General features: G+C 37.2%; 1 pseudogene; it reads right to left on the bottom strand.

The window, feature by feature from the left end:
• Positions 1–630: 630 nt before the first annotated feature.
• The window catches only part of LOC126064698 (methylsterol monooxygenase 1-like), a 66,832-nt pseudogene continuing 41,167 nt past the window's right edge, over positions 631–26,295 (bottom strand).

Here is a 26,295-nt window from a genome sequence, read left to right as displayed (position 1 = left end):
ATCAGTTGAAGTGGGTCAACCCATGATATTTCTAGCCGTAGGCAAACTCTACTATATGTCTAAAGTTCAATATGAGACCAACACCATGATTAAGACCTTTCTGAAATGGGCACTACATATTTAAAAGATTTAATGACCAATTTCGACATCAGACCTATGGCATTAAACCAAACCCATTGCCACCGAGTGGATTCCTACTCTTAGCGACGCTATAGGACAGAGTACAACTGCCCAATGTGGTTTCCAAGGCTGTAACCTTTCGGGAAGCTGATTGTGACATCTTTTTCCCCGGGGGGCAAATGGTGGTTTCCAGCCTCTGAACTTTCTGTTAGTAGCCGAACACTTAACCACGGAGCCACCTGATAGATTAATACTTCTTTCAGTACTTAAAGCCTTTTTTATAAGATTAGCAAAATGGCATTTAAGATTTCCTCATGAAAACCATACTTAAATATATATTTACTTATTTGTACATAAACAGGACTTGTAGTAAAGTAGGAAGATAAAGATTGTTAATGTTCTTTTTATCACTTAGCAGCCAAGACATATGCTTATTTCTGCTCCCAGAAGCAATGTTTACTAGTTTCAATTCAGGAAAATGTGTATCTTCAGAAGGGTTTACAGAGAGGGTTACTCAGTCTTTTTCTCCAATTTCTTCATCTTTTCAGTGTAGGCATTAAACTGGGAGTCTGTTCCAAAAATTCTATCCCACCATGTAAGTCGAAGCATAGTTTCCAGTGAAGTTCATGTGGTGGAAATCATGATGCCGTGAACCAGTGTAGAAAGGGATGAGGTTTAAAGGGTTGAGAGGAATATCATAACCACTGAAATAAAATGGTAAAGATCACTAAGGAAATAAATGCATCTCAAATAGGTGACATTTTCATTGATAATCACCTGCTGATTAACTAATCCAAATAGCACTCTACTTTGCCTAAGTCACTTTATTTCTGTTATGTTTACAAAAGACAAAAATTTACATAAAAGAGTGCATATTCTAGAAAACTTATTAAGGAGAAAACATAAAAGTTCTACAAAAATTATATATTAAATACTTCAGGGGATGAAAGACAATAAATCTTTAGACTTTGATTTTCAAGGACTATTTTTCTTTTCTGTTTTAGAGAAGAGTTCTCACCACAGATTATAACAGCTAAATAATGCCCACAACACTACATATGCCATCTGTAAAGGTCATATGAGATTAGTATCAAGTGTTATAAAGGTTTACTGAAGAATTACTGAGTAGCAATTTATTTATTTCTTTTTTTAGGTAATGACAAGTTAGGATTAAATGCAACATGATTAATTAAAATATGAGTGTGCTTTCTATAGTTGGGAGAACATATATAATTTCATAGTCACATTTAGAGTTTTCTCCTTTATTTTTGCCTGGATATCTAAAATCTGATATCCAGTAATGCCTGCACAATAGCAGCCTGAATCACTCCAACCCCTCCCTCCCTTTGGTGAGCTGAGAGGAAGAAAGGAAGGAAAGATGGAAGGAAAGGGATAGCTAAATAAGTCAGTTACAATTCATCTGTAGAATATTCTCCACCTAAGATGAGAAGCATTAACCTTGCTAATTCAGTGGTTTAAAATTATTCTCAGAATATGCCTTCATGGGCATAGTAAGTCCCAAGTCAAATGCAACAAATATATAATAATTTTAAAATAATAAAAAATTAGGATATTAGGCATTTAAAAAGTCATTAAGTATAAATAACATGCCACAAAATACCTTCCAATAGACAGAAAGGAAGTATCTGAAATACATACATAATACATCAGTACTTTTGTCATTAATAAAAAAAATTGCTGCACTGAGAAAACTAATAATATTTCTTTAGTGAAGTCTCAATGCTTCCATATTTTTTTTCAAACAAGAGATAGCTTTAGATTCATTATAGAAGGATAAAGAAATTGCTAATCTTCAATTATGATATTTAACCAGATTTTTAAGAAATGACAAAACAGTTTTATTTGAACATTAGTCATTGAGAAAAGGACTTTCTAACTATGCATAAAACCTAAAAGCCATAAAGGGAATTACTGATAGATTTGGCTACATGAAAATTTGAAACTTCAGAACTCAAAACTTTACTAACAATGAACAAACACCAGAAAAGAAACTAGATAACTGGGAGCTCCTAAAAATCAAACACCTATACTCATTCAAAGACCTCATCAAAAGAGTAAAAAGATTACCTACAGACTGGAAAAAAGTTTTTAGCTAGGACATTTCCGATTAGTGTCTGATCTCTAAAATCTACATGATACTGCAAAAACTCAACTGCAAAAACACAAATAACCCAATTAAAAAATGGGCAAAGAATAAGAACAGGCACTTTACTAAAGAAGACATTCAGGTAGCTAACAGATACATGAGGAAAGGCTCGTGATCATTAGCCATTAGAAAAACGCAAATCAAAACTACAATGAGATACCATCTCACTCCAACAAGGCTGGCCAACCTTAATCCAAATACACAAAATAATAAATGTTGGAGAGATTGTGGAGAGACCGGAACACTTATACATTGCTGGTGGGAATGTAAAATGGTACAACCACTTTGGAAATTGATTTGGTGCTTCCTTAAAAAGCTAGAAATAGAAGTACCATATGATCCAGCAATCCCACTCCTTGGAATATATCCTAGAGAAATAAGAGCCTTTACACGAACAGATATATCCACACCCATGTTCCCTGCAGCACTGTTTACAACAGCAAAAATATGGACGCAACCAAGGTACCCAACAACAGATGAATAGATAAATACATGGTGGTATATTCACACAATTGAATACTACTCATTGATAAAGAACAATGATGAATCCATGAGACATTCCATAACATGGAGGAATCTAGAAGGAATTATGCTGAGTGAAATTAGTCAGTTGCAAAAGGACAAATATTGTATGAGACCACTATTATAAGAACTCAAGAAATAGTTTAAACAGAGAAGAAAATATTCTTTGATGGTTACAAGAGTGGGGAGGGAGGGAGGGAGAGGGTTATTCACTAATTAGATAGTAGACAAGAACTATTTTTTGGTGAAGGAAAAGACAACACACAATACAGGAGAGGTCAGCACAGCTGGACTAAACCAAAAGCAAAGAAGTTTCCTGAATAAACTGAATACTTCAAAGACCAGAGTAGCAGGGGCGGGGGTTTGGGGGCCATGGTTTCAGGGGATGTCTAGGTCAATTGGCATAATAAAATCTATTAAGATAACATTCTGCATCCCACTTTGGAGAGTGGCATTTGGAGTCTTAAACACTAGCAAGTAGCCATCTAAGATGCCTCAGTCAGTCTCAACCCACCAGGAGCAAAGAAGAATGAAGAACACCAAAGACGCAAAGTAATTAAGACCCAAGACACAGAAAGGGCTACATAATCAGAGACTACATCAGCCTGAGACCAGAAATAGATAGTGCCCAGCTACAACTGATGACTGCCCTGACAGGGAACACAACAGAGAATTCCTGATGGAGCAGTAGAGCAGCAGGATGCAGACCTCAAATTCTCGTAAAAAGATCAGACTTAATGGTCTGACTGAGACTAGGACCCCAGAAGTCATAGTCCCCAGACCTTCTGCAGCCTAAGACAGGAACCATTCCCAAAGCCAACTCTTCCGACAGGGATTGGACTGGACTATAAGATAGAAAATGATACTGGTGAAGAGTGAGCTTCTTGGCTCAAGTAGACACATGAGACTATGTGTGCAGCTCCTGTCTGGGGTGGAGATGAGAAGGCAGGAGGGACAGAAGCTGGCTGAATGGCATGGAAATAGAGGGTGGGAGAGAAGGAGTGTGCTGTCTCATTAGGGGGGAGAGCAATTAGGAGTATATAGCAAGGTGTATATAAATTTTTGTGTGAGTTTTTTATACTGACTTGATTTGTAAACTGTCACTTAAAGTACAATAAAAATTTTAAAAAATGAAAACAATACAACTTCAGAACCATCAAGAGTCAAAATTCAAATGATATAGAGAAAAAAATTACAACATATATAAAACAAGCTTATGCAACCAATAGGAAAAAGACATAAAGCCTAACGGAAAAATGAGAATAAAAAGATAAAGAAGAAAAAAGTAATATTGGTCAATAAACATACAAATAGACGCGTAGCCTCACTAGTCACAGAGGAAATGCAGGTGGAAAAACTGAAAGCTCTTTTTATCCTATTTTTGACAAACGTCTAAACGAGTGTAATGTCTAGGTTTAGAAGGATGTTGGCGAAAGGGAAAACATTCTCACATGTTCCTGGTGGGAGTGCAAGTAGGGGCCCTTTCAGAAGGCAGCTTGACAGGACCTATCAAAATTTTATTTGCCCAAGCAATACAAGAATATATTCTCACTGTAAAAATGAAAATGGCATAGATAGGGCAAAAGTCTCCTTGTATCATAAAAGTATCTCCATTATTTGAACTTTTATACAATGATTAGTCTCCTTCATTTTTTAATAATAACATTAATAAAATTTATTTCTCCTATAGTCTACAGGTAATCTTATGACCATGAATTAAAGATATTTTATGATATCTAATCACCTGACTAGACACCATAACTCACCCATGGTATCAATAGCTCCTATCAAATGAAAGGTCACCCATGCCAAAAGAAGAATTACATAATCAAATAAAAGCATGATTCTGATGAAATATCCAGGTTCAAAAATAAGCATTTTTAGAGAATGTACATGTTCAGCCACAATTCCAAATGGAGCCTAAAACAAATGGATAAGAATTCCTTAATATATTCTATGTTATCAATGCATGTAGTTTTATAAAAGTATATTTTTTCACATATAATAATATATCTACCCATACATATATAATAATATTAATTCTTAATAAAAATATCCTTTTGTACCCACTAAATATCAAAAGGTCTAGGGATGCCCTTAATAAAAACTTAATAACTGTCTTTGATGGTTTAAATAAGGCATTTAACAATTGACTTGAACTGTAATTTTGATCTTTGCCTTTGAATTTGCTCTAAGGAAGGGGATGCTTGATTTAGTGTTAGTACACCATGTAGTCAGGATCAATGCAGAAAATTCCAACATAGCCAATTTGCCAAAGATAAATCAAAGCAGTTCTAATAAAATCTAAAAATCACTTTTGTTGGAGTCAGTAATGCAGTGAAAATGTGTTAAACATAAGCTGATAACTGTTTTAGAACTTTAAACATTAAAGGGTGGTTGTTTTGGGTCCCATCTGAATGACTCTGGCATTGCTACAGCTGCTATCAAATTGTCAGGTATTCAACTGTGTGTGTCAGGATATTGTTCCGGCCACAAAAATTAGAAAAATTAAATATTTCATGTAATTTTTTGTACCAGTTCTCAATTAACCACGAAATTTAGATACTAAAGAAAATCTGTAGAATTGGTTGTATCTGCATATGTTACATTCTTAGGAATCATGTCAAAGGAGAAGGACATAAAAACATCATCAACAATTTTAAAAAATGTAAAAATATGTAAAATAATGACATTTTGTGTCTAATTAAAAATGTATTAAGCATAATTTTAACATACCTTAAACTCATGATGAATTTTATGAATAATATATTCATTCGTTTGTGGCATAAAAGTCTATGCAGGAAGTAGTGGCAGGTATCCTCGATCACAGCACAGCCAAAGCATCTTAGCAAAACATATCCCTTTAAGGTGAAAATACTGTAAAGATTTGCCTCAGTCACCTGGTGCTGCTGTAACAGAAATACCACAAGTGGATGGCTTGAACAAAGAGAAATTTATATCTTCACAGTAAAGTAAGCTAAAAATCCAAATTCAGGGAGTCAGCTCTAGGAGAAGACTTTATCCGTTGGCCTTCCCATCAATCTTCCCCCAGACTAGGAGCTTCTCCAAGCGGGGACCCCGGGTCCAAAGGAGGTGCTCCGCTCCTGGCACTGCTTTCTTGGTGGTCCAAGGTCCCCCACAGTCTACTTGCTTCCCTTTCCTTTTTATCTCTTGAGAGATAAAAGGTAGTATAGGCCACAGCCCAGGGAAACTCCCTTTACATCGGATCAGGGATATGACCTTAGTAAGAGTGTTACAATTCCACCCTAATCCTCTTTGACATAAAATTATAATCACAAAATGGAGGACAACCACACAATATTGGAAATCGTGGCCCTGACAAATTGATACACACATTTGGGGGGGAGAGGTGGGAGGACATAACTCAATCCATGACATGAGTATAAACTGATTTTTATATAAACAATCTAAACTTTTCCTTGAGGTCACGGCTTGAGGCATTACATAAAACCAAATACTCACTTATCAGCTTGACCTAATTGGATATATTGATCAACTTGTTCTCAAAACTGCTAGCTACAAGATGGCTACATAGTACAACTTGATGGGCCCAGATTGAACACAGTAACAATTTTAATTCATATTGATAAAAATTCACAGACATGAAACCAGAGTTACAAAACGAAATAGAAAACTTACAGGAAAAAAATAATATTAATGAAAGGCTTGAAGTAACTTTAATAATAGAAAAATTATCACTTTTTTCACCAAAGAGAGATACAACTTAAGTGCTATGGGCAAAACAATTATTTTACATACAAGTGCACACATATCCAGAAATTTTATTATATGTTGGATACATATTACATAAAAAATATATATATTTATAAATTGGTATATCTATATTCAGGTAGTATCTGTTACACAAAGTTAAATACAAATCTTATTTGAATATAAATAACTTGCACTCAGATAATATATGTGTTTATGTGGAGACAATTTTTTAAAATTGTTTTTGTGCATTAAATGAAAGTTGACAGAACAAATTAGTTTGTCATTCGATAGTTTGTACATAAAGTGTTCCATGACATGATTTCATTCCCCACAATGTCAGCACTCTCCTCATTTCTGTCCTAGTTTCCCCATTTCCTTTTATCCTGGCTTGCTACCCCTTCCTGCCTTATCATCTTTGTTTTTGGGCAAATGTTGCCCTTTTGATCTTCTATTATTGACTGTTCTAAGGACCACATGGAAAACCTGGTGGCGTAGTGGTTAAGTGCTACAGCTGTTAACCAAGGGGTCGGCAGTTCGAATCCGCCAGGCACTTCTTGGAAACTCCTGGGCAGTTCTGCTGTGTCCTATAGGGTTGCTATAAGGTTACTATGAGTTGAAATCAACTTGACTGCAGTGGGTTTGGTTTTTGGTAAGGGCCACATTCCTCTTGGGTGCTATTGTTTATTTTATGGGCCTGTCCATGTTTTGACTAAAAGGTTGTCTCTGGGAATGGCTTCAGTTCCAGTTGAGAAGTGTGTGTTAGGGCCATGGCCTCAGGGGTTCCTCCAGTCTCTGTCAGACCAGTAAGTCAGGTCTTTTCGGTGAATTTGATTTTTTCTTCTACAATTTTTCTCTAGCTCTGTCCAGGGCCCTCTGTTTTGATTCCAGTCAGAACTGTCAGTAATTGTATCCAGGCACCCTCTAGTTCTTCTGGTCTCAGGCTGGTGGAGGCTGTGGTTAATTTGGTCCATTAGTCCTTTGGACTAATTGTTCCCTTGAGTCTTTGGTTTTCTTCATTTTCTTTTGCTCCAGACAGTAGGTGACCAATAGTTGTATCTTACCTGTCCTCTTGTAAGCTTTTAAGACCCAGACGCTACTCACTGAAGGATGCTACAGAATTTGTCTTTGTGAACTATGTTGTGCCAATTGATGCAGACGTCTCCTGAGTCTATGGTCCTTTGCTGTCAAGTGTAGGAATTTCGTCCTGCAAGGTGTTTGGTTATGTCTAAGAAGTTGCCCTGACTGCGCCCCTTGTGTGCTCTATTGCCTATATTAACATATAAGCAGCACCTTCAGTTATATATGTAGAAATATCCACCACTAAACCTATATCTGCAGGTGGGTGTGTTCCCTTACACCCTCCCACACCTCTTGGCATACCTATCTACCTATGTAAAAATAAAAATGTAGCCATATGTAAATTAGTATTTGTTAATACTGTTGTTGCAGGATTGTGTATGCTATAGTAATGACCACTGTTGCCCTTTGTCCGTGTGTTCCTCTGGGTGTCCTCCCATGTCCTTGGTCATGTTTTGCTGACTTCTTCCATATTGTGCATTGCCTTTGCCTTTCTCTTCACCAATGTTAACACATCTTCTATTTGGTAATTTTCCCTGCATCCTTCCATCATCCCTGGTAACCACCAAAGATTTTTTTTCCTATGTGTAAACCTTTTATTTTTTTCTTTATAATAGTGGTCTTATACAATATTTGTCCTTTTGTGATTAACTTATTTCACTGAGCATAATGGTTCTCGCAAAGGGTTCTCAGGTAAAAGAGGGTATACATACTCCACGGCCAAGGATGATGAACTAATAAAGATGCCAATACTTTCATTTGTTGCCATTTTTCAAATCTCTACAGACAGCTTTGAAATTCTCTAATAAGTAAATAAAGCAGGTATAAATGAAATTTCAATTGCTCTAAAAAGGAAAATGTAGCTTCTGATAATTTTAAAAATAACAATTACTAAAAGAGTACCAATTTCTCAGCTCCCAAAAGTGATTAAAACAAAAAATTTTAGATGTCATCATCATCTCCATTTCTAGATATTAATTTAAAAGTTGCATATTACTTTTAAAAGCCTTATCTACAAGAATGACAGTGGATAATGAATTTGGAATTATTTTAACAAGACTTTAAATGTGGTCTCCATGGAAAAACCTCTAATTTCAATGAGCAACAATTGGGTTTAAAAGTGTCATTTAAAACTAGAAGAACCTATAAAGAAAAAATACAAAACTTGACTATATAAGAATTAAATACTTCTACCTGGGGGATAGAGCCCTTATGGTTATAAGCTTGGCTACTAACCAAAAGGTCAGCAGTTCAAATCCACCAACCACTCCTTATAAAACCTCTGGGGCAGTTCTATTCTGTTTAATATGGTCACCTTGAGTCAGAATTGACTCGACAGAAACAGATTTGGTTTTTGGACCTGGGGAAAAAAAAGACAGTCATAAACAAAATCAAAAATCAAATGACAAACTGGAAAATTTGTTCAAAGGGCTAATGACAAAAGACTACAAAGTCTGCTTTAGGGAATAAAGGACAAAAAAAATTAATAAAAAATGACAAATGTCATTCACAGGCAGCTCACAGAAAAATAAATGCAAGCGGTCACTAACAAGTAAGAAACTCAACTTTACTAAATAAGGAAATGCATCCTAAAACAGGAATTTTTTTTTCTTTTTAACCTGAGTAACAAATCTTTGAAAGTTCAGCAGTGCCCAATACCCAGTATTGGTAACAGTGTGGAGAAACAGGCTTCATCATACATATTGGTGGGGGATAAATTATATAACATTGGGGAAAAATTTCACAATTAAAAATGAATACACCAGCATTTTTTTCTCAAATGTACAAAGAGACACGCTAAGATTAAAGGAAGCATTGCTTATAATAGCAAAAATAAAGAGAAAAAAAGAAAAACAAAACATAAATAAGCAAGCCCATAGACAAGAGAGGAGTTAAATTAGGGTAAGCCTTTCCGTATAAGCAATGATATAGCCATTTTAAAAAATAAGGAAAATGTATGTTCTACATATAAAGATGTCAAGATGTCTAAGATACAGTGTTAAGTAAAACAGCAAGGTGCAGAATAATATGTACAGCAACAGCTCCACATGTTTTTGTGAAAAGGATATCTATTTTATCTATGCACTTACATGCGTGTGTATGTCCAGCCTGAGCTCTTAACCACTAGTCACCAGTTTAAAAACGAAAACAAAAACAGAGAAACATAAAGAATGTCACTTGTCTAAAAATATTCACTGCGGTATCTAATTTATTATGATGGACCACACTAAAAAGAAATATTTTTTAAAGTGTCAGCAGAGTCCTTAAAAGCACTTAAAATGCACCCCCCCCCCCCACCCCAGCTGCTATTCCATTCCTCAGAACAGATACTGAGAAGCTTAGACAACAGCTTCAGGTCTCTGGGCTCACTTTGCACCCTTATTCTTCTGTCCTACTCATTATCAAATGATTTACACCATGGAGGCTAAAGCATTACATCATGTGCCACTCCACCTCAAGATTTCTCTTTGCTCTACTCATCAATAAATAAATAAATAAAGTCTCAATAAAAACAAAATCTACAAAAACAAAAGAAATGAAAAAGAAATCCACAAACAAAAAGAACTGAGCACAGGAGAGTAAGAGGAACAAAGAAAATGTTAGCACCACAAAAAAAAACCACTACAAAATGACAGCAATACACTCATACCTATCAATAATTACGCTAAATATAAATGGCCTAAATGCACCTGTAAAGAGACACAGAGTGACAGAATGGATTAAAAAAAAAAAAAAACAGGATTCATCAATATGCTGTCTACAAGAGACACACCTTAGAAACAAAGACACAAATTTATCAAAAATCAAAAGATGGAAAAAAATATATCAGGCAAATAACTTCCAAAAAAGAGCATGAGTGGCAATATTAATGTCAGATAAAACATACTCTAAAACAAAATCCACCATAAAAGACAAAGAAGGGCACTATATAATGATTAAAGGGACAATCCATCGTGAAGACTGAACCACAATAAACATCTACCCACCAAATGACAGGGATTCAAAATACATAAAACAAACTCTAACAGTACTGAAAAGAGAAATTGACAGTTTCACAATAATAGTAGGAGACTTCAACACACCACTTTCAGTAAAGGACAGAACATCTAGAAAAAAACTCAGCAAAGATACAGAAGAGCTAAAGAGCACAATCAGCCAACTTGACCTCATAGGCGTATATAGAACACTCCACCCAAGAGCTGTAAAGTACGCATTCTTTTCCAACGCACATGGAACATTCTCCAGAATAGACCACATCTTAGGCCACAGAGCAACCCTCAACAAAATCCAAAACACTGAGATAAATATCTTCTGTGACCATCAAAGTAGAAATTAACAACAGGATGAGAAAGGAGAAAAACAAGCAATTACATGGAAACTGAAAAACACTCTGCTTAAAAACCACAGGGTAATAGAAGAAATCAGGTATGGAATCAAAAAATTCCTAGAATCAAACAAGGATGGGAACATCTCATACCAAAACCTTTGGGACATAGCAAAGGCAGTTCTCAGAGGTAAACTTATAACAAGAGATGCACACATCAAAAAAAGAAGAAAGGAACAAAATTAAAACATTAGTTACACAACTTGAACAAATAGAAAGAGAACAGCAAAAGAATCTCTCAGCCACCAGAAGAAAGGAAATAATAAAGATCAGAGCAGAAATAAATGAAATAGAGAATAGGGAAACAATAGCAAGAATCAACAAAACCAAAAGTTGGTTCTTTGAAAGGATCAACAAAATCGACAAACCTCTGGCCAAACTGACAAAAGAAAAACAGGACAGGATGCAAACAACCCAAAGAAGAAATGAAATGGGGGACATTACAACAGATCCAACTGAAATTCAAAGGATCATAACAGAGTATTATGAAAAACTATACTCCAACAAATTTGAAAACCTAGAGGAAAGGAAAAATTTCTAGAAACACACTACCTACCCAAACTAATACAAAAAGATGTTGAAAATCTGCACAGACCCATAACAAGAGAAGATATTGAAAAGGTAGTTTAAAAAACTTCCCCCTCCAAAAAAAAATCCCTGTTACAGGTGGCTTTACTGGAGAATTCTACCAAACCCAGAGAAGAGCTTATACCAGTACTACTCAAACTATTTCAGAATATAGAAAAAGAAGCAATACTTCCAAATTCATTCTATGAAGCCAGCATACCAAAACCAGGCAAAGACACCAAAAAAGGAAAATTACAGACCAATACCTCTCATGAATACAGATGCAAAAATTCCCAACAAAATTCTAGCCAATAGAAATCACCAGCATATCAAAAAAACAATACACTACAACCAAGTAGGATTCATACCAGGTATACAAGGATGGTTCAATATTAGAAAATCAACCAATGTAATCACCCACATAAATGATAAAAAGAAAGAAAAGAATCACATGATCTTCTCAATCAATGCAGAAAAGGCATTTGACAAGGTCCAACACCTATTCCTGATAAAAACTTTCAATAAAATAGGTATAGAAGGAAAATTTCTCAACATAATAAAGGGCATATATGCAAAACAAACAGCCAACATCAATCTTAATGGAGAGAGGCTGAAAACATTTCCCTTGAGAACAGGAGCAAGACAAGGATGCCTTTATCACCACTCCTATTTAACATTGTGTTGGAAGTCCTGGATAGAGCAATAAGGCAAGAAACAGAAATAAAGGGCATCCAAATTGGTAATGAAGAAGTTAAACTGTCCCTATTCGCAGATGATATGGTATTATACATAGAAAACCCAAAAAGACTCCATAAGAAAACTACTGGAATGAATAGAAAGATTCAGCAGAGAAGCAGGATACAAGATAAGCATACAAAAACCAGTTGGATTCCTATACACCAATAAAGAGAACAATGAAAAGGAAATCACAAAAACAATACCATTTATAAAAGCCTCTAAAAAAATAAAATACTTGGGAATAAATCTAACCAGGGATGTAAAATATCTATACAAAGAAAACTACAAAGCACTACTGCAAGAAACCAAAAGAGATCTACATAAATGGAAAAAACATACCATGCTCATGGATAGGTAGACTCAACAGTGTGAAAATGACAATTCTACCTAAAGAAATTTACAAATACAATGCACTCCTGACCCAAATACCAACAACATTCTTTACAGAGATGGAAAAACTTATGATTAAGTTTATATGAAAAGAGAAGAACCCCCAGATAAGTAAAGCACTATTGAATAAGAAAATAAAGTAGGAGGACTCACACTACCTGACCTCAGAACCTGTTATACAGCTGCAGTAGTCAGAACAGCCTGGTACTGGTACAACAACAGATACACTGACCAATGGAACGGAATTGAGAACCCAGATGTAAATCCATCCACCTATGGTCACCTGATCTTCGACAAGGGCCCAAAGTCCATCAAATGGGGAAAAGACAGTCTTTTTAAAAAATGGTGCTGGCAAAACTGGATGTCCATCTGCAAAAAAATGAAACAGAACCCATACCTCACATCATATACAAAAACTAACTCAGAATGGATCAAAGACTGAAATATAAAGCCAAAAGCTATGAAGTTCATAGAAGAAAAAATAGGATCAACCCTAGAGGCCCTAATACACAGCATTAACAGGATACAAACTACAACCAACAACACACAAACTCCAGAGGATAAACTAGACAACTGGGATCTTCTAGAAATTAAACACTTATGCTCATCAAAAGACTTCACCAAAAGAGTAAAAAGAGAACCTACACACTGGGGAAAAAAAAAATTGGTTATTACAAATCAGATAAAGGTCTAATCTCTAAAATCTACAAGAAAATCCAACATCTCTACAACAAAAAGACAAATAATCCAATTAAAAATGGGTAAAGGAAATGAACAGACACTTAACCAAAAAAGGCATTCAAGTGGCCAACAGACACATGAGGAAATGCACACGATCTCTGCAAATCAAAACCACAATGAGATATCATCTGGCGCTGGCATTACCGGCACGAATCAATAAAACAGGAAATAACAGATGTAGGAGAGGCTGCAGGGAGATGGGAACTCTTATGTACTGCTGGTGAGAATGCAAAACGATACAATTATTTTGGAAAACAATATGGCACTTCATTAGAAAGCTAGAAATAGAAATACCATATGATCCAGCAATCCCACTTCTAGCAATATATCCTAGAGAAATAAGAGTCTTCACAGGGACAGACATACGCACACCCATGTTCATTACGGCATTGTTCACAATAGCAAAAAGATGGAAACAACCTAGGTGCCCAACAACAGATAAATGGATAAATGAATTATGGTACATACACACAATGGAGTATTACGCAATGATAGAGAACAACGATGAATCTGTGAACCATCTCATAACATGGATGAATCTGTAGGTCATTATGCTAAGTGAAATAAGTCAATCACAAAAGGACAAATATTGTATGAGACCACTACTGTAAATACTCATGAAAAGGTTTACACTGAAAAAGAAACAATCTTTGATGGTTACCAGAGAGGGGAAGGGTGGAGATGGAAAAACACTTAATAGACAATAGCTAAGTGAAAACTGATGAAGGGTAAGACAGCACACAATACACAACCTGTACAGGAAGGTAATGGTAGCTCCATAGACACATCCAAACTCCCGGAGGGACTGAATTGCTGGGCTGAGGGCTGTGGGGACCATGATCTCAGGGAATATCTAGCTCAATTGGCCTAACACAGTTTATAAGAATACCTCCTACATTCTACTTTGGTGAGTAGCATCTGGGGTCTTAAAAGCTGGTGAGCAGCCATCTAGGACACTCCACTGGTCTCACCCCTTCGGGAGCAAGGAAGAATGAAGAAAACTAAAGATACAAAGGAAAGATTAGTCCAAAGGACTAATGGGCCACATCTAGCTCAACCTCCACCAGACTGAGTCCAGGACAACAAGAGGGTGCCTGGCTACCACCACTGACTGCTCTGACAGGGATCAAAATAGAGGGTCCTGGACAGAGCTGGAGAAAAATGTAGAACGAAATTCTAACTCAAAAAGAAAGACCAGACTTGCTGGCCTGACAGAGGCTGTAGAAACCTTGAGAGTGTGGCCCCTAGACATCCTTTCAGCTCAGTAATGGGGTAACTGCTGAGGTCCACCCTTCAGACGAAGATTGAACAGGCCCATGGAACAAAACAAGACTAAAGGGGCACGCTAGCCCTGGGGCAGGGACTCAAGGCAGGAAGGAACAGGAAAGCTGGTAATAGGGAAGCCAGTTTTGAGAAGGGAGAGCATTGACATGTTGTGGGGTTGTTAAGCAATGTCATAGAACAATGTGTGTAGTGTGTAATGTGTGTAGTGTTTGATGAGAAACTAGTTTGTTCTGTAAACCTTCATCTAAAGTACAATTTAAAAAATGCTAAATTAAGTTTATTTAACTGTTAAAAAAAAAGATTTTGCTCATTTATCCTCTCCTCTAAGACTGACCAGTCTTCACACTATCGGACCTTACCTCATCAAGATATTGTCCTTCACTTATTCTTTCTCACTTTCATCCTTCCCTCTTCACAAGGCTCTTCCTTCAAGTCTAACTACACACTCAAGTCTTCCTTTCTTGAGAAAAAGCTTCCCTAACCTCTATTATTTCTCCCCCAAGCCACTATCCTATTTCTTTCTTTGAACCAACCAGCTTCTTTCTCAAAGGAGAGATCTACACAAAGCCTCTGACTGTTTAACTCCCAAGCACACAACTTATCCATATGTAACCTAGCTCACCACCCACACCAAGATACCTTCAATGACCTTCTAAGTTGAACAATAAAACAATTATCCCATCTCAGTTTTTGTGAGGTCATTACCAAATTTGACAATAGTGAACCAATACCCCTCACTAGCTGTGTGACACTGAGCAAGTTATATTACCCCTGTGAGCCTCAGTTTTATGCTCTGCAAAATGTACGTAACAAAACTCCTATCTCATTAATATAAAATAAAGAAAACCCACTTCAAACTGGATTTTAACCACAAGCATAGAAGTTAGGATTTACCACACATATTTTTGGGTTCACAATTCATCCATAAGAGTAATAATTCTTTTAATTTATCTATGCCTCCTGAAGGAGTGTTCTACATTGCCCGTCTTCATTTTATCATTTTCCATTTACTCTTTAGCAACTTCAATCTGGCTTCTAATCCCACCACTGCGCTGAATTTACTCTTATTTTAAGAGTCTGTCAGTTTGTCATCCTGTAGGGGCTTACATGTTGCTGTGGTGCTGGAAGCTTTGCCACCAGTATTCAAATACCAACAGGGTCACCCAAGGTGGACAGGTTTCAGCTAAGCTTCCAGACTAAAACAGACTAGTAAGAAGGACCCGGAGGTCTACTTGTGAAAAAATTGGCCAGTGAAAACCTTGTGAATACCAATGGAATATTGTCTGATATAGTGCCAGAAGATGAGCCCCTCAGGTTGGAAGGCAATCAAAATACGACAGGGGAGGGGCTGCCCCCTCAAAGTAGAATCGACCTTAATGACATGGACGGAATCAAGCTTTTAGGACTTTCATTTGCTGATGCGGCATGACACAAAATGTGAAAAAACAGCTACAGACATCCATTAATAACAGGAACATGGAACATATGAAGAATCAATTTAGGAAAATTGGAAATGGTCAAAAATGAAATGAAACATATAAGTATTGATACAATGGGCTGGTACTGGCCTTTTTTAATCTGACAATCAGATGATCTACCATGCCAGGAATAACAAATTGAAAAGGATTGGCATTGCATTCATCCTCAAAAAGAACATTTCAAGATCTGTCCTGAAGTAAAATGCTGTCTTTGATAGGATAATATGCTTGCAACTATAAGGAACACCAGTTAATATGACTTATTTATATTTATGCACTAACCCATAAGGCCAAAGATGAAGAAATTGAAGACTTTTACCAACTTCTGCAGTCCAAAATTGATCAAACATACAATCAAAATGCACTGATAATTTCTGGTGTCTGGAATGCAGAAGTTGGAAACAAAGAAGGAACTGTAGTTGGAAAATAATGCCTTAGCGATAGGAACAATGCCGGGGATCAAATGATAGAATTTTGCAAGACCAATGACTTGTTCATTGCAAATGCCTTTTTTCAACAATATAAATGGCAATTATACATGTGAACCTTACCAGATAGAAAACACTGGAATCAAATCAACTACATCTGTGGAAAGAGACAGTGGATAAGTTCAATATCAGTCAGAACAAAGGTCAGAAGCCGACTGTGGAACAGATCATCAACTGGTCATATGCAAGTTCAAGTTGAAGCTGGAGAAAATTAGAACAAGTCCATGAGAGCCAAACTACAACCCTGAGTATATCCCACCTGAATTTAGTGACCATCTCTAAATAGATTTGATGCATTGAACACTAATGATGAAGATCAGACAAGTTGTGGAATGATATCAAAGACATCATACATGAGGAAAGCACCAAAAAAGCCAAACCAAACCCGTTGTCATGCAGTCTGTTCCAACTCATAGCAACCCTATAGGACACAGTAGAATTGCCCCATAGGGTTTCCAAGGAGCAGCTGGTAGATTCAAACGCTGACCTTTTTGTTAGCAGCCATAGCTCTTAACCACTATGCCACCAGGGTTTTCTGAGGAAAGCAAGATGATGTGAAAAAGAAAGAAACAAAGAAAAGAACAAAATGGATGTTAGAAGAAACTCTGAAACTTATTTTTGAACATAGAATAGCTAGAGCAAAAGGAAGAATGATGAAGTAAAAGAGCTAAACTGAAGATTTCAAAGGGTGGTTCAAGAAGACAAAATAAAGTATTATAATGAAATGTGAAAAGACCCAGAGTTAGAAAGCCAAAAGGGAAAAACACGCTCAGCATTTCTCAAGCTGAAACAACTAAAGAAAAAATTCAAGCATCGAGTTGCAATATTAAGGTATTTCATGGGGAAAATATTAAACGACACAGCAGCATCAAAAGAAGATGGAAGGAATACACAGAGTCACTGCACCAAAAAGAATTGGTTGACGTTCAGACATTTCAGGAGGTAGCATGTGATCAACCACAAATGGTATTGAAGGAAGAAGTCCAAGCTGCACTGAAGGCATTGGCGAAAAACAAGGTTCCAAGAATTGACGGAACACCAATTGAGGTGTTTCAACAGATGCAACATTAGAAGTGCTCACTTGTCTATGCCAAGAAATTTGGAAGAGAGCTCCCTGGACAACCAGCTGGGAGAGATCCATATTTCTGCCCATTCCAAAGAAAACTGATCCAACAGGATGTGGAAATTATTGAACAATATCATTAATGTAACACAGAAGTAAAATTTTGTTGACGATCACTCAAAAGCAGCTGCAGTACTGCATCAACAGGGAACTGCCAGAGATTCAAGCTGGATTCAGAAGAGGACACAGAATAAGGGTTATCATTGCTGATGTCAGATGTACCTTGGCTGAAAGCAGAGAGTACCAGAAAGGTGTTTACCTATGTTTTATTGATTATGCAAAGTTTATTCACTGTGTGGATCATAGCCAGTTATGGATAACGTGCAAAGAATGAGAATTTTAGAACATTTAATTGTACTCATGGGGAACCTATACTTAGACCAAGAGGCAGTCATTCAACTGAACAAGGGGATACTATGTGGTTTAAAATCAAAAAAGGTATGCGTCAGAGTTGTGTCCTTGCATGATATTTATTCAATCTATATGCTGACTAAATAATCTGACGAGCTAGACTATATGAAGAACCCGGCATCAGGACTGGAGGAAGACTCATTAACAACCTGCGATATGCAGATAATACAACCTTGTTTTTCAAAGGGAAGAAGACTTGAAACACTTGCTGATGAACATCAAAGACTACAGCCTTCAGTATGGATTACACCCTAACATAGAGCAAACAAAAACCCTCACAACTGGACCAATCAGCAACATCATGATAAACAGAGAAAATATTGAAGTTGTCAAGGATTTCATCTTGCTCGGATACATGTTCAACGTCCATTGAAGCAGAAGTCAAGAAATCAATTTGTACTGGGCAAATCTTCTGCAAAAGACCTCTTTAAAGTGTTAAAAATAAAAGTTGTCACTTGAAGGACTAAGGTGCACCTGTCCCAGGCCATGGTGTTTTCAATCGACTCATGCATGCAAAAGCTGGACAGTGAATAAGGAAGACCAAAGAAGTATTCATGCCTTTGAATTATGGTGTTGGTGAAGAATATTGAATATACCATGGACTGCCAGGACAACAAACAAACCTGTCTTGGAAGAAGTACAGCCAGAATGCTACTTAGAAGCAAGGATGTCAAGATTTCCTCTCACATACTTTGGACATGTTATCAGGTGGAACAATCCCTGGAGAAGGCATCACACTTGGTAAAGTAGATGGTCAGTGAAAAAGATGAAGACCCTCAACAAGAAGGACTGACAGAGAGAATGTAATAATGGGCTGAAGCATAACAATGATTGTAAGAATGGGGCTGTACTGGGCAGTGTTTCATTCTATTGTACATAAGGTTGTTATGGGTTGGAACCAACTCTACAGCACCTAACAACAATAACAACAACATAATCATCAAGGATAACCTGTCAAATCAAAAAAATTCTGTAATTTTATTTTGCCAATCTGAAATATTTGATACTTCTCTTCATGAAATATTCTCTTCACTTGGTTCTTGAGATTTCACAGGTATTGACTCTGAGAAAAATAAAATCACAACAAGCAACTGATAGGAAAAAAAAAAAAAACACTGATAGAGGAGGGGGAAATCTAGAATTGTCCAATTTCCATGTCCGTGGGCTTTCCTATACACCACACTGCTGTCTTCATAAACAAAGTGTGGTGAAGCCAGAGTTAGGACCCTTGAATCTTGACTCAAACTGTTGTCCCACTCTTCCCTATAGCCGCCCCTCCAACATAGGCACTGGCAGCCATGCAAGTCAGTAAGAGGCAATTTGCTCAACACCAAACTGAAATGCAGGCAGGCTTAGAACAATGCTATGTAATAGTATACTACCCTTATACCTGACAATAGAAGAAATCTCAAAACTTATTAGCAGCTGACAGTATGAATACCTGAAACCATATGCTAGAAAGGGCTATAAGGAGATATAAATGCCAGGAATCATCTCAGAGTTCACAAAGACCAGAGACCCGGGCACAAGCACACCATTTACCCTAACCCTGGCTATTGTTGTTTACCAGGGCCATATTACCCAATAAGCAAGGTGTGCACAAGTCCAATTGTGCCTTCCCACCAATCTGCAGTAGAGAATTTTACCTGCCCCCCATAGCGTCAAAGACATGGTGGAAACCATGTGAAATTGTTCACCACAGATTAGCAAATAGTGCAATTAAGGGCGTGGGTACCACGTTCAATGCAAGCCAGTGCATATTGTCCTTACTGGTTAATCCGCCCCATTATTTACAGCCAGCAGGTATAGATCCAAGCAGAGCAGGCAGCAGAGTTGATTCACAATGGGTCCGATTATAAACTCTGCTCCAACCTATTTTCTTAGCATGAATTCTATGATACCTCTCTGCCATAAATTCTGACTTCTTTCTTTGTCTTACAAGTGTGGAAATCTTCTACATGTCTAAAAAAAAAAGAAAAAAGATGTTTCAAATTAAAAAGCTAAGGCTGGCCTGTGGCAGCAGCAACAGAATGGTGGGATAAAGTCAAACCTCTGAGATCATAGTTATGAATGTGGCAATCAACAAACTTTGGCAAACCACTTAATGGGAATAGCTATTTAAGCTTTAAACAGAAACGGTAAAGACAAAGAGATAATTGACAAACTAAGTCATTAAGACCTTGTTACACTTTTCAACATTTGCTCATCCCAACACATTTTTGCAAAGTTGCTAATGTTGGATACCCTTTCAATGAATCCATTTGTCATTTTAGAGAGATATATTCGAGATTAATTCTAAATAGGTAGATATGAGTGAAGGATTAGCTTCTCATTCTCACATATTTCAGAGCGATGATGCATTTTACAACAGTAAGTCACATTGGACAAAGTGTGGTAGTAGTGTTGAGGAAAGTGTATTAAGTTTTTTTTATTATTTCTACCATAACAGTGACTTAGTACTTTTATAGTAGGCACTGATTCTGTGGACTAGTATTAATTTATATGCATGGTTCTTTTCATAGCTCAAACATTAGTATTCTCAATAAAAAGTATTGGGATTGTGTATGTTATCTTTGGATTTAAACATCATAATGAAAAACTGTATTTTTCTATTGTACTTTAATGTTACTTCTTTTTCTCTTTGGAATCTATTTTTACAAATGTTGTCATATTTCTGGGCATATATCTTGCCATATTTTTACTCAGCATATCTATTATGGAAATTTCCAAATGGAAAATCATGAAACTTGATTTTTTGGGAGGCAGTTTTTAACTAAATTTTTTTTTTATTATTTAATAGGTGAAGAAACTGAAGTGAATAAGTATGAAATCTATAAGCATGAGATATAATCTTTCCTTCATCCCCACCTACCCATTGAGAATGTACTTGGCCTACATTTCAAGATGTTGTTGTTAGCTGCCACAGGGCTGGCTCCTGACTCGTGGTAACCCCATGCACAGTGGAATAGGACTGTTCTGATCCATAGGGTTTTCACTGGCTGATTTTTGGAAGTACACCAGCAGGCTTTTCTTCCTAGTTCATCTTAGTCTGGTGGCTCTGCTGAAACCTGTTCAGCATCATAGCAACGCCCAAGCTGCTCATGAGATGCACTGGACCCAAACCCTGATCTCCAGCATGGAAGACAAGAATTCTACCACTGAACTACCACGGCCCCTCTTGAAATGTCTTAACTCCTCACTCTTTGCCTTCCTCAGATATGTCACATTTGACTTTTCCATACAAAAGTTCTTTCCACTTTTGTAGATCTTTTATATTAGCATAATTAATATGGTGTTTCTCAGATGACATCAGGTGGCTTTTACAAATTACTTTGTGTCAGAGTTTTGAGCAGCCCCTTCAGTGGTAGCCACACAGTGTTTTTTAGCAGTCTCTTGATCTCATACAAATATCCTTGCTTTTCTGTCCTCTTGTTGTGTATTCTACCTTCTCTCTGTTATGCCTGATTCCTGAAGTCCCAAATCCCTGCCCATCTTACCTCTTTTGGGTGAGCAAAGGACAAATATTACTGATTCTCTGTATTAGGAGCACATTATCCCTTCCATTCTTGATGTACAAACATTAACTTTTGCATGGAAATCAGTATTGTTTCTTATAGATTTTTTTAAAGTTCCTCTTCTGAAATTTTTTTAAATATTGGTGATCATCTGATACATTATCCCAAGCCTCATCAACTATTATATAACTCTGCTGGGCAGTGTTTAGAAGTTTTGGACACAGATCCTACTTAAACCCCTAAGTACAATATTGATCTCACTGTGCATTCTACCTGTGTGATTTTACAAACATTTTCCCTTTGGTGGTGGGAAGGGTTGGTACTTGTGGGGTTTCTTTGTTAATAATTCTTCCCTTTATTCATTTGCATTCAACACTAGAAGAATGCAGACCTGAAAAATAAATTTTTTGGTCTATGTTCAATCTTCTTTTTAAGACCTTTAGTATTCCTTCTACTCCCCAGTTACTAAAGTACTAAAATAGACTTCTTTTTGGAAACAGGATTTGCTCTTATTCAGGAAGCATGCATTCTATGTACCCATCTTTATAGTTCTAAGTATTTGTAGTTCATTGCTTATGCAGGGTTGCAAACCTCCCCTTTTTGTTTGTATGAGTTATTCCATGTTCTGTTTCATTTGATTTTTTTTTAACATCTGTTTTTCCTGTCATCATCTCATCTTCTCGCCAACATCCTTGCCATTCTTTACAGATTTTCCTATATAAGACATTTATTAACATTTATGTTCTGGTTTGACATCTATGTTTTCAGTGTTGCCAGATGTCTTAGTTATCTAGTGCTGCTGTAACAGAAATACCACAAGTGGATGGCTCTCACAAACAGAAGTTTATTCTCTCACATCCTAGGAAGCTAGAAGCTCGAATTCAGGGTGTCGATCTAAGGAAAGGCTTTCTCTCTCTCTGTCAGCTCTGGAGGAAGGTTCTTGTCATCTTCCCCTGGTCTAGGATCTTCTCAGCACAGGGATCCAAGGTCCAAAGGATGTGCTCTGATTCTGGCACTACTTTCTTGGGGGTATGAGGTCCCCCTGTTGCTCTACTGGCTTCTCTCTTCTGTATCTCAAAAAGGATTGACTCAAGATACAACCTAATCCTGTAGATGAGTCCTGGCTTAAAAACATAACTACCACTATTAATATCATAGAGGTAGCATTTATAGCACATAGGAAAATCACATCAGATGACAAAATGGTAGACAATCACGCAATACTAGGAATCACGGCCTAGCCAAATTGACACACATTCTGGGGGGACACAATTCAATTCATAACATCATAGAGTGCCCATATGCACCCAGGAAGAGGCAAAGACATTGGCAAGATTAGGAGACATTTGTCTATTTTAACAGTTATTATATTTAACGATAAGTTTTAAAATTGCAACGAGAATTCCTTTAATGATGTAAGAGTCCAAATTATATACATTTTCTTTCTTAACCATCAGTATCAGTCATCTTACCAGTTTTGAAAAGCTAATAAATGTCAGTAGCTTGGGAGAAGCCTTTTGGAAAAGAAGCTATTTCTATTTACCATATAATTGATATGTTTGTGTTCCACCATTTTCTTCTTTTAATTTTAGCCCAATTTAACATACCTGAAGTATTTTACTTTAATAAAATATGTATATAAAAAAGAACAACTGAGGTGTTTTAGAGGAGTGAATGGAGAATTCTACTCTGGTGGCGTAATGGTTAAGAGCTATGGCTGCTAACCAAAAGGTCAGTAGTTAGAAACCATCAGGCGCTTCTTGGAAAACCTAAGGGGCCATTCTACTCTTTCCTATAGGGTCACTATGAGTCAGAACCAACTAGACGACAACAGGCTTAGATTTTGGTTTTTTGCTGCTTTATTTTAGGTCTGTCACCTGTGGAGGCATATAACATAAAATCTAATGAGTGGTTTCATGTAGCACCAAAGAACACAAGGAAGAGCAGTGTTGGCATAGGGGTCGTTGGAGGTAGGTGCAGGCAGTTCTTTCAGGTGAACATTTCCAGGTACATATGTCTTCTTGATTGCTGAGAGTGGAGTGGGTTCTTCCAATAATCTAAACACTAATGTCATAAGTGGGCAAGCAAATGATCATTTAAGAAAAGGAAAGTAGTAATTATTGTGAAATGTTTTTAAAATTAGTTTACCCATATGAATTTACCTAGATAACTGGTGACACAGTGGGTAAGCACTTAACTGCTAACTGAAAGAGCAGTGATCTGAACCCAACGGTGGCTCTTTTTCTTTATCTGTGTATATGTGTGTCCTGTATAAGACTGTCTGCTGACTTTAACACACTTGTATGGGGTATAAAGGAAACCTGGTGGTGCAGCAGTTAACAGCTTGGCTGCTAACCAAAAGGTCTGCAGTTCAAATCCACTAGCCACTCCTTGGAAACTCTATGGGGCAGTTGTACTCTGCCCTATAGGGTCACTATGAGTAGGAATCGACTAGATGGTAATGGGTTTGGTTTGGGTCATGCAGAATAAATCAGATGACATACATGCCATCTGAAGAAGGGCTGTTCACATTGATGGAATGGATTACCAGTTTTTTTATTTATAGTCTAATAAACAACAACAATAACAAAAAAACCTGTTGCTGTACAGTTGATTTATGGCTCATCATCAGGGTCTCTTATTGACTATATACTACACGCTAAGTACTATGTTAGGTGCTTTCTCTATGTTGTCTAATTTAAGCTTTACATCTATTCTGCAAGGTAGATATTATTATCTCCATTTTATAATTTAACAAATAGAGGTTCAGACACAAAAAAGTCAATTGTCCAAGGACACATAGCTTATAAGTCACAGAGAAAGTGTACATATTCACTTCTGTTTTATTCCAGAGCTGCGATGTTCAACACATGCCCTCCTTGAGATATTGATATGCTCCATTGGGTTTTGCGTCTTCTCTTGTCCTACCATGACAACCTCTTTCCAACCTATGTACCTCCTCTCCTGTGACGATCATGACGTAGTAGGCAACTCTCTATGACGGCCCCAACAAGCCCCATCTTTGGAACATTGAATCCTAAATGAAGGAAGAAAGTATTAGATAAGAAGTCACTGAGGAGAAGAAGAAACTGATAGAAAACAGGGAAGGAATAGAGATACCGAATGAAGGTTCCTGGCTGTCTTAAACTGGGTTCTCTGGAGAAGCAAAACCAGTAAAGCATATAAGTATATAGAGATTAATCTCAAAGAAATGGCTAATATCATTGTAGAGTGTGGAACATTCCAAGCCTGTGGGTCAGGCTGGAGCCTTCTCCTGATTCACATAGCTACAGGGGCTGGCGAACCCAAGATCAGCAGGTCAGACAACAGGGCTGTTGCTCAGAATCTGCAAAGACTGATGAATTCCAAGATCAGCGGACAAGATGGCAGATAAGCTGCTAGCTCGAGGCCCAAGAACCAGAGGTCAAATGAACAGGAGCCAGCTGCAGGATCCATAGCGAGCAAAAGCCTGTGAGCATTGCCAGGAAGTCCACCTATATTGGATGCAGGCCACAACCTCGAGGAAATTCCCTTTCAACTGATTGGCTTCTCACAGCAGATTCCATCATGGAGGTGATCACATTATATCAAATCTCGTCGTGGAGGTGATCACATCATTATACAACTGCCAAACTATATAACCGCCAAACCACTGAGAATCATGGCCCAGTCAAGTTGACACACAACCTTAATGATCACAGTCCACCACTTGTCAACTTGGTCTCTGTACACATCTCCTTAAACCATACATAATCTCTGAATAAAGACAATTACAAAGTCATACTTGCACCTAACATAATACAAGGAACACACATAAAACCAAATACATACTAGTCCTATTTACATGTTATATTTTATAATTGAAGAAAACAAAAATATTTGATACACACATACAAGGCAGAAATACTTATAAAAATTAGTCCTCATTTCTGCAACTGATAACATGGTGTTTAGAAATATCTTCTTCTACCACCCATTCTGTATTCCCTTTGCCCTTGGCAAGCACCTCAGCTGATTGTGGTTCTTTGCCTCTTGGGATGACTAAAACCTTCATTCCTGAAGGATCTGGGCCACTAGCAGTCATGTCAGAATGGGGTTGCTCTAGTTTTCCATTGACTTTAATCACAGGGCGTGATAGTACTAAGAGACACCCTAAGGGATCTCCTGCATTCCAGGCAGAGTCTTCTTTACATCCATTATGTAATATCAATCCAATTTCTTCTTGATAATCAAGAGCAATTACACCAGCCAATGTGGTAACTCCCTTATTTACCTGTTGATCCAGGTGCACAAAAACCCCAAAGTGGCTAGGTGCCATTCTTAGCTTCCAGTCCAATATGATCAGTGACGTGTCTCCAGTTGGGAGCATACCTCCCTTTGGAACTAAGACTTCCAGACCTGCAGAGCATACAGTCACAAGGACAGGAAGCAAAAATTTTGTGAGTGGGTCACTGGGGTTAATAGTGAATGGTGTCACTCCCATTTCCACCCTTTGATTCCTAGACCTATGAATCCTGGCTATGGGAAAAGCAGCACCATATATTGGACACTAGT

This window comes from Elephas maximus, chromosome 21 (genome assembly GCF_024166365.1).
Source record: "Elephas maximus indicus isolate mEleMax1 chromosome 21, mEleMax1 primary haplotype, whole genome shotgun sequence".
Taxonomy (NCBI): Eukaryota; Metazoa; Chordata; class Mammalia; order Proboscidea; family Elephantidae; genus Elephas; species Elephas maximus.
The sequence above is the reverse complement of the archived record's forward strand: the minus strand, read 5'-3'. Positions and strand labels throughout refer to the sequence as shown.